Here is a 10,264-nt window from a genome sequence, read left to right as displayed (position 1 = left end):
ATTGCACAATTTTATTTGACAGGATAAGAAACTGTTTTAAGCAAGGAAATGGTTAAAAAACCAAAGTTGTATTTGAAACTGTAGGAATAGTAAAAGCTGGGTGAACTTGGTGCCATAAGAAAAGTCCTTTGAGACATGTGTATGTGAATGTTCACAGCAGTATTATTCATAAGAGCCAAAACCTAGGAACGGTCCAAATGTCCATCAACTGGTGAATGGATAAACAAAATGTGGTTTCTTTGTTATCATTGCTATGACACCAAATCACCCCAACATGTAGTGGCTGAAAACAACAAATGTTTATTTTCTTACCATTCCTGTGAGAGATCAAAGGGTCAGGAATATGTACCTTGCTTAGTTGGGTAACTCTACTTTATTCTCTCCTAAAGCTGCAGTCAAGGTGCTGGCCAGGGCTATAGCCTCATCTGAAGCCTGGACTGAAGAGTGGGGGGTATCTGCTTCCATTATCACCACATGGTGTTAGCAGGCCTTAGGCTTTCATTGGCTACTGGCCAGAAACATCCATTCCTTGCCATGTGGATCTCCCTACAGGGCTGCTCAAAAATTGGCAGTGAGAGAATGAGAGCCTCCAAGATGGAAACCATAGTCTTTTTATTTTTAATTTTAACCTAATTAGTGAAAATGAAAGTTGCTCAGTCATGTCCGACTCTTTGTGACCCCATGCACTATACAGTCCATGGAATTCTCCAGGCCACAATACTGGAGTAGGTAGCCTTTCCCTTCTCCAGGGGATCTTCCCATCCCAGGGATCAAACCCAGGTCTCCCACATTGCAGGTGGATTCTTTACCAGCTGAGCCACAAGGGAAGCCAAGAATACTGGAGTGGGTTAGCCTATCCCTTCTCTAGCGGATCTTCCCAACCCAGGAATTGAACTGGGGTCTTTTGCATTGCAGGTAGATTCTTTACCAACTAAACTATCAAGATTTTAACCTAACCTCAGGATGACAGCCCACTACATTCTGTTCATTAAGAGTGAGTCATTAGATCTAGCCTACACTCAGTAGGAAGGAATGACACAGGGGCGTGACTGCCAGGAGGCAGGAATCATTGAACATCATCTTAGAAGCTGCAACCAATGTGGTACATCCATCAGTGGTACTATTCATCCATAAAAAAGAACAAACTTCAGGGCTTTGCTACAAATGTATGAAACTCAAAAACATTAGGCTAAATAGAAGAAGTCAGGCATAAAAGACCACATTCTGTATGTTTCTATTATTAGACATTCTGAAAAGGCAAAATTATAGAAACAGAAAATAGATTAGGGGTTACTTAAGGTTAAGGGGGTGGGTGGAGAAAAGGGAATTTTTTAGGGATGATGGACATATTTATAAAAATGGATTGTAGTGATGGCTACAGAACTCTCTATAATTATTAAAAATCAGTAAATAAATACAAAAAAGACAGCATGGGATATAAAACAACTGTACTTTTCAAAAAATGTCATTATTCTGCCTTTCATGAAAGGCAGAGGTATTATGTCAGATTAAAAGAAACCAAAAAGTCATGACAACCAACTGTAATGCATGATCCTGGATTGGCTACTGAATATGGTGGGGAGGGCATGGAAGAGATGTCATACAGACTTCATCAGGAAATCTGGAGAAATTACATATGGACTGTAGATTACATAATATTATTGTATCAAGATTAAACTTTCCAAATAAGTATCCTGTGGTTATGTAGGAGAATGCCCTTGTTCTTAAGAAATATTTGCTTTCCAGGGGTACAGTCACATTTTTTCTGCAACTATGGATGATGAGGTCCCACCTCCAGGTTGTTACCAGGGCATGGACATTTTAAAAGTTCCTAGGTGGTTGTAATGTACAGCTCAGGTCAAGAACCAATGTTCCATGTGTGGCCACTATGGTTTTTCCAGTAGTCATGTATGGATGTGAGAGTTGGACTATAAGGAAAGCCGAGCACCAAAGAATTGATGCTTTTGAACTGTGGTGTTGGAGAAGACTCTTGAGAATCCCTTGGACTGCAAGGAGATCCAACCAGTCCATCCTAAAGGAAATCAGTCCTGAATATTCATTGGAAGGACTAATGTTGAAGCTGAAACTCCAATACTTTGGCCACCTGATGCGAAGAGCTTACTCATTTGAAAAGACCCTGATGCTGGGAAAGATTGAGGGCAGGAGAAGTGGGAGACAGAGGATGAGATGGCTGGATGGCATCGCTGACTCAATGGGCATGAGTTTGAGTAAACTCCGGGAGTTGGTGATGAACGGGGAGGCCTGGCATGCTGCAGTCCATGGGGTCTCAAAGAATCAGACACGACTGAGCGACTGAACTGAACTGAACCTCTTGTTTAGGTGGGAAAAATGCATGTATAAGCAAAATATGGAGGAGTGATAGAGCAAATATAATTAATTGTTAACAACTAGTGAATCTGAAGGACCTATAAAAATTCTTCATACTGTTCTTGCAACTCTTTTGTAAGTTTAAAATTATTTCAAACTAAAAAGTTTAAAAAACCCACACATTTTTGAATGAAATTCTTCTTCTGTCTCTTAGCTTCCAGCCAGGATAGAATACAGCTACTAACACAAACAGAAAAAGCAACCTTAGAAAAAAGAAAACAAATGATTTTTTATCTACTACTTACCAGGTACTATTTTTGTTTTATTTAAGTCTTTTCACACATGGGACACTGGTTCTTGACCTCAGCTAGGAACTTTTACGGAGAAGGCAATGGCACCCCACCCCAGTACTTTTGCCTGGAAAATCCCATGGATGGAGGAGACTGGGAGGCTGCAGTCCATGAGGTTGCTAGAGTCGGACATGACTGAGCGACTTCACTTTCACTTCTCACTTTCAAGCATTGGAGAAGGAAATGGCAACCCACTCCAGTGTTCTTGCCTGGAGAATCCCAGGGACGGGGAAGTCTGGCGGGCTGCCGTCTATGGGGTCGCACAGAGTCGGACACGACTGAAGCGACTTAGCAGCAGCAGCAGCAGGAACTTTTAAAACTTTTATGCCCTGGCAACAACCTGGAGGTGGGACCTCATGATCCATATTTTTAAAGTTCTCCAGGTGATTTCCATTGTACAGCCAAGATTGAGATCTCTGCCTTGGACCTAAAGCCCTGTCATCTCCTTCTTAGAACTGTCAAAGTTGAGGCCCAGTGAGATTCTGTAATTTGCTCAGCTTGCAGAAATTGCAGAAAGGGTAGATGGAAATGGTACACAGAAAAATAGGTATCCATGTGACCTCATTTTTAGGCTCTTATCACTACACCTTTTGGCCCTCTTGGGTCTTCACCCTACTTTCCTGAGCTTGGTCTGCAGAAAAGTAGCTGAATTGGATGCTGCAAAATATAATCAAACTTGCTTTGAATTTTAAGGACCTTACAGAATGCATACAAATGTATAAAAGATTAGTCTTTATAGAAAAAATTCTATAAAAGCACATAACTTCTTTGTGAGAGGCTGAAATTTATCTGGTGATGGGAGTAGGTTCAATCCAGAAAGTCTTCTTTGGTAAGTAGTCAAGAAAGAGAAATGCACATATCTAGACACTCTTTCTCATGATAACATAATTCCTTTCAAAGCAGACAAAACAGATCTTTTAATTTTGATTGTTAAATAAGAAATTTCTAAAAGATTTCACTCCAAATTTAGAATAGTAAAATATGCTTCTTTTAAGCCATGCTTCTCAATAACTAATCACTAAAAAGAATTATGTCTCATTTTAATTCAGTCCCATCTATTAATTTTTCATATTGTTGAACAGATAATATTCATGTGCGTGCATGCTAAGTCATTTCAGTCGTGTCCGACTCTTTGGACCCTGCCAGGCTCCTCTGTCCATGGGATTGTCCAAGCAAGAATACTGGAGTGGGTTGCCACTTCCTTCTCTAGAGTATCTTCCCAACCCGGGGATCAAACTTGCATCTCTGACGTCTCCTTTGTTGGCAGGTATGTTCTTTACCACTAATGCCCCTGGGATACCTGGGATATTCATGTAATAAACTTTAATTGTTGCTGCTCCTAGGTTTCCCAGACACTTAGAAAATAAGGATTTTTCAAGTGTTGTTTAGGCTGAGGAAGAGGAAAATTGACCCATAGTTTATCATTTAGCTTATTAGCATACTGATATGACTACAATTTGTATTTGACTAGGGGGTTGTTTTTTCACTCTTGTAATCTTTGTTGGCAGAATACTATGGTTTGGTTGATTTTTAAAACAAATTGACTATTTACACTAGGGAAATAAGATGGTGTTAATGCAAGAAGTGGATTAATTGCTCTGAAACAATTCCACGTTGGTTTAGCCTCTTAGGTGGTATTTGCACGGCTCTAGTGGCTAATGATCAATTTGCCTCGGCATTTAAACAAAATCAACCCTAAGACATTTCTCACACTTCCTAATGAATGATTCTTTTCTTAGTCTCAAGTTATCTGGTCCTGCGGTGATTTAGGATAGCTCTTTTATTTAATAAGTAAAAGATTTTTCAGGTCGCTAATTCAGAATGAACTAGCCATTCTCTAGCTGCTTACCCTTCAAAGAATTTACTTTGATGTAGATTCACATAAGAAAGAAATTAACTGGACTGTGTTGAGTCGATCTTACTGGTATTGAGATTTTTATTATTTTAAAAAAGTAATTAAATATTCTAAGTAATAACATTATTCTAAAATAGTCTAAGAATATTTTAGAGGGCCTGTAGTAAAAAGCACATTCACTGTTGAGAGAGGCAGACCATCTCTGGTGTATTGATGCTGTTGTTTTCTGTAGGTGCCAAAGACCGAATGTTTGCGTTCCCTGAAAATTCATACACAGAAACCTAATCCCCTAATATGATAATATTCTGGAAGTGGGGACTCAGGGAGGTAATTAGGTCATGAGGGTGTTCAGTTGAGTTCAGTCGCTCAGTCATGTCCAACTCTGCGCCCCCTGAACCGCAGCACGCCAGGCCTCCCTGTCCATCACCAGCTCCCAGAGTTCACCCAAATTCATGTCCATTGAGTCGGTGATGCCATCCAACCATCTCATCCTCTGTCTTCCACTTCTTCTCCAGCCCCCAATCCCTCCCAGCATCAGGGTCTTTTCAAATGAGTCAGCTCTTCGCATCAGGTGGCCAAAGTATTGGAGTTTCAGCTTCAACATCAGCCCTTCCAATGAATACCCAGGACTGATTTCCTTTAGGATGGACTGGTTGGATCTCCTTGCAGTCCAAGGGACTCTCAAGAGTCTTCTCCAACACCACTATTCAAAAGCATCAATTCTTCTGCACTCAGCTTGCTTTATAGTCCAACTCTCAAATCCATACATGACCATTGGAAATACCATAGCTTTCACTACACGGACCTTTGTTGGCAAAGTAATGTCTCTGCTTTTGAATATGCTATCTAGGTTGGTCATAACTTTCCTTCCAAGGAGTAAGCGTCTTTTAATTTGATGGCTGCAGTCACCATCTGCAGTGATTTTGGAGCCCAAAAAAATAAAGTCTGACACTGTTTCCACTGTTTCCCTATCTATTTGCCACAAAGTGACAGGACCGGATGCCATGATCTTAGTTTTCTGAATGTTGAACTTTAAGTCAAATTTTTCACTCTCCTCTTTCACTTTCATCAAGAGGCTCTTTAGTTCTTCTTCCCTTTCTGCCATAAGGGTGGTGTCATCTGCATATCTGAGGTTATTGGTATTTCTCCCGGCAATCTTGATTCCAGCTTGTGCTTCTTCCAGCCCATTGTTTCTCATGTACTCTGCATAGAAGTTAAATAAGCAGGGTGACAATATGCAGCCTTGACATACTCCTTTTCCTATTTGGAACCAGTCTGTTGTTCCATGTCCAGTTCTAACTGTTGCTTCCTGACCTGCATATAGATTTCTCAAGAGGCAGGTCAGGTGGTCTGGTATTCCCATCTCTTTCAGAATTTTCCACAGTTTATTGTGATCCACACAGTTAAAGGCTTTGGCATAGTCAATAAAGCAGAAGTAGATGTTTTTCTGGAACTCTCTTGCTTTTTCCATGATCCAGCGGATGTTGGCAATTTGATCTCTGGTTCCTCTGCCTTTTCTAAAACCAGCTTGAACATCAGGAAGTTCACGGTTCATGTATTGCTGAAGCCTGAGAGTGAAGCCCTAATTAATGGGATTAGTGTTTTTATAAAAGAGACCTCCTTAGGGCTGCCTACCTTCTTTGGCCATGTGAAGACACAATAATAGAATGGTGGTCTATGAAACAGCAAGTAGACTATCATCAGACACTGAATCTGTGAGCACCTAGATTTTGGAGTTTCCAGCCTCAGAATCATGAAAGTAAATTTCTGTTGTTTAAGCTCCCTAGTCAATGGTGTTCTGTTATAGCAGCCTGAGTGGATTAAGATGTATGTGTATCAGATATCTAGTGTAAGGAGATATAGATATAGGTATAGATATATGGGCTTCCCTGGTTGCTCAGCTGGTAAAGAATCAGCCTGCAGTGCAGGAGGGAGAAGGCAATGGCAACCCACTCCAGTACTCTTGCCTGGAAAATCCCATGGATGGAGGAGCCTGGTATCCTGCAGTTCATGGGGTCGCTAAGAGTCAGACACGACTGAGTGACTTCACTTTCACTTTTCCCTTTCATGCATTGGAGAAGGAAATGGCAACCCACTCCAGTGTTCTTGCCTGGAGAATCCCAGGGACGGGGGAGCCTGGCAGGGTGCCGTCTCTGGGGTCGCACAGAGTTGGACACAACTGAAGCGACTTAGCAGCAGCAGCAGCAGCAATGCAGGAGACCCCAGTTCAATTCCTGGGTTGGGAAGATCCCCTGGAGAAGAGCATGGCAACCCACTCCAGTATTCTTGCCTGGAGAATCCCCATGGATAGAGGAGGCTGGCAGGCTACAGTCCATGGGGTTGCAAAGAGTTGGACATGAATGAGTGACTAAGAACAGCACATAGGTATATACAGGTGTATTTATTGGACACATATGTATTTATTGGATATTTTTATATGTGGGGAAAAACATTTCATTCCTTTTAGGAGACAATCAAATACTCAGTAGGTCCCTTAGCCCAGCAGGTAAGATTGTCTTACCTATTGAAAAAGTGTCCCTTTCAATGCCTCCCTATATATAAGGTTGGCCAAAAACTTTGTTTGGGTTTTTCTGTAAGATTGTGCAGAAAACTCAAACAAACTTTTTGGCTGACTCAATATTTACTTTGGTAACAAGTTTGTATCAGATTTCTCTGTCCTGGGACAAAGTGCCTAATCAACTTCTTTATGGTGGACAAGGGACTTAAAATAGCTGTCAATTAGGAGTCTAAATTAATTAGTAGTGGTAGAACTCTGAGATGAATACAAAAGGGAGGAAGGAGAATGAAAGAAGAATAATACTAAGAGTTACCAAAGCACACACTATATGCAGGACACTATGGTAAATACATTTAAGCTATGTTGACCTATTTCATTCTCTCAGCCACTGTGAGAGAGGTACCAACTTCCTCACCTGAAAAATGGTGAAGGTTTAATAACTTGCTGAACACGATAAAGTGATAGAGTGGAGATTCAAACACACTTTGAAATTCTATCCATTTCAAACCTGTTTTCTTTTTATAACACCATGCTGCTGTCAAAATGAAAGAATTTTCAGCAAATTCTGACAAGAAAATAAATCTGAAAATTTGATGCACTATGGGGGGAAACACAAGTTTTGGGGGTAGATTTGGCCCAGGGGCATAAGGCACAAGGGCATGTTGCTCAGGACATGGGAAAAGAGACTAGAAGATAGCTAGAAATAGATAGCAGAAAGAGAGTGAATACTTCTCAAGGACCTAGGACTTAGAATAGAATGTGCTTGGGTAACTGACCAGGCTAAAGACTCTCAGTATAGATTTTTTCTAAGTTGATCAAAGATGAACTGTGAATGTGACAGTGTATGTACAATATATATTTAAAAATCATGTATAATATATGTAAAAATTATAATATATGTAAAAAAGTATGTATAATATATGTAAAAAAGTATACATATAATATATATTAAAAAGCATGTAGAATATATATGCTGTATAAAAAAGTGAAAGTCAGTCAGTTGTGTCCCAGTTTTTGCAACCCATGGAATTCTCCAGGCCAGAAAATTGGAGTTGGTAGCCTATCCCTTCTCCAACAGATCTTCCCGACCCAGGAATCAAACTGAGCTCTCCTGCATTATAGGTGGATTCTTTACCAACTGAGCTATCAGGGAAGCCCTTTATATATGCTTTATATTCTGACCTATATGTAACTATAGTTTTCAAAGAATACTTTATCACTTACAGTGGCTTCAAGAAGATTAGCCTGTACTTGTTGCTGTTGCTGAGAATTTACTAAGAGGAGGATTATAAGAAAAATGAGGGCATTTCTCTAAGATATATACAAGGGAATGAAATTACTAGAGCAATGAGTGTGCAGATCTGGATCTTTTTTTTTTTTTTTTTAATCTCCATTTTAACTAGATATTACCAAAGTTGGGGGAGGGTAGCTATTCCTTGGAAGTCACTCCAAGAATATGATCTGACCTCTCTAGGGGAGGAAAAAATGTTATTCTTAAAAATAATTATTTGTTTATTTGGCTGTGCTGGTTCTTCATTTCTGCCTGGGCTACTCTCTAGTTGTGGTTCATGCGCTTCTCACTGCGGTGGCTTCTCTTGTTGCAGAGTACAGGCCCCAGAGTAAACTGGCTTCAGTAGTTGCAGCACATGGACTTAGTTGTTGCGGTTTCCAGGTTCTAGACCACAGGCTCAGTAACAAGATGTTACAGTGAACTTACGCATCAGTTTATAGGAAAATGAGTAGATGAACTGCAGCATATTCATCCACTAGAATATCTATGAAACAACAGTTAAAATCAGTGAAGTGGAGCTATAAACATGAATAAAACTCAAAAACAATGATAAGGGACAAAAGCAAATTGCAGAGTATATTCAGAATGATATTCTTGTAAAGTTTTAAAAACATGCAGAACAGTGTTATATATAACATATATAAAGCAAAAATATACTACAATACTATGTGTCAGTGTGATAAAAAAATAACACTCACAGTAGTGACAGTGACACTGACCCTGACAGGGACAAAGTTGAGTCCAAGTGGGACAGGGCCTTCAACAGTTTGTATAATAATTTATTTTTAAAATGGTGTAATGGATCCATGGGGGCTTATTTTGTCGATTTCTAACATTGTTTATGGGTTTCCCTGGTGGCTTAGAGGTAAGGAATCTGCCTGCCAATGCAGGAGATGCGGGTTTGATTCCTGGGTCAGGAAGATTCCCCTGGAGAAGGAAATGGCAACCCACTCCAGTATTCTTGCCTGGGAAATCCCATGGACAGAGGAGCCTGGTCGGCTACAGTCCATGAAGTTGCAAAGAGTCATACACAATTTAGTGACTAAACAACAACAACATTTTGTATGCCTGTAATGTTTCAACTTAAAAGTACTAGAAGAGGTAAAAAGAAGATCAAAAAGACACACAGTGGAAAAAAAAAAAGACACACAGTGAAATGCTTAATAGTATTTGTTGAGGATTATGAAGCAGATTAAATTTTCTTCTTTGTTCTCTATATTTTCCAAAATAAATATATCATTTTCAAGTTTTATAAATGAAAAAAAAATTTTAAAGCAGAGTACATTACAGAGCCATGCTCTTTTGCAAGAGCTTAGAGTAGTAACTGGAGTATATTAAAGTATCAATAAATATTTACAGAGTGAATAAATAAATGAAACACATGGATGAGTAATTGAGGCTTTACCAATACAGGCCAGTGGAGGAAGAGGAAGTAGGAATCATGGAAGCAGGCTATTGCCTGAAGCAGATAATCCTATATGGTACAATGTACAATGGTCATAATTCTTGTTTCTAAGTGAAACCAACTCAGGTATAATGAGGCTGGGCAAGGGCAAAAATATAAACCCAATCACTTTTCCCCAGTCTTAACCAACTATTCCTACCTTCCTTCTCTTTCCCACCTACCTGTGTTGCTGAGACTCATTCCTTGCACCTAAGTGTGCCTATCACCATTTGTAGGACAAGAGGAAATGTCTAAATATAAATAGTATCCATGGTTGAAACAACTAGCCTAGGTAACTTGGGTTGTATCCAGACATGGAATGGATAAAAACTAGTCAAAATTTGCACTAGCATTGTCTTAGTTTGGGCTGCTGTAACAATGTATCAAAGATTGGGTGGCTTATAAACAACAGAAATTTATTTCTCACAGTTTTGGAGTCTGTAACTCCAAAATCAGCCTGCTAGCATGTCAGGTTCTG

This window comes from Bubalus kerabau, chromosome 11, assembly GCF_029407905.1.
Source record: "Bubalus kerabau isolate K-KA32 ecotype Philippines breed swamp buffalo chromosome 11, PCC_UOA_SB_1v2, whole genome shotgun sequence".
In the NCBI taxonomy this organism is placed as follows: domain Eukaryota; kingdom Metazoa; phylum Chordata; class Mammalia; order Artiodactyla; family Bovidae; genus Bubalus; species Bubalus kerabau.
The sequence above is the reverse complement of the archived record's forward strand: the minus strand, read 5'-3'. Positions refer to the sequence as shown.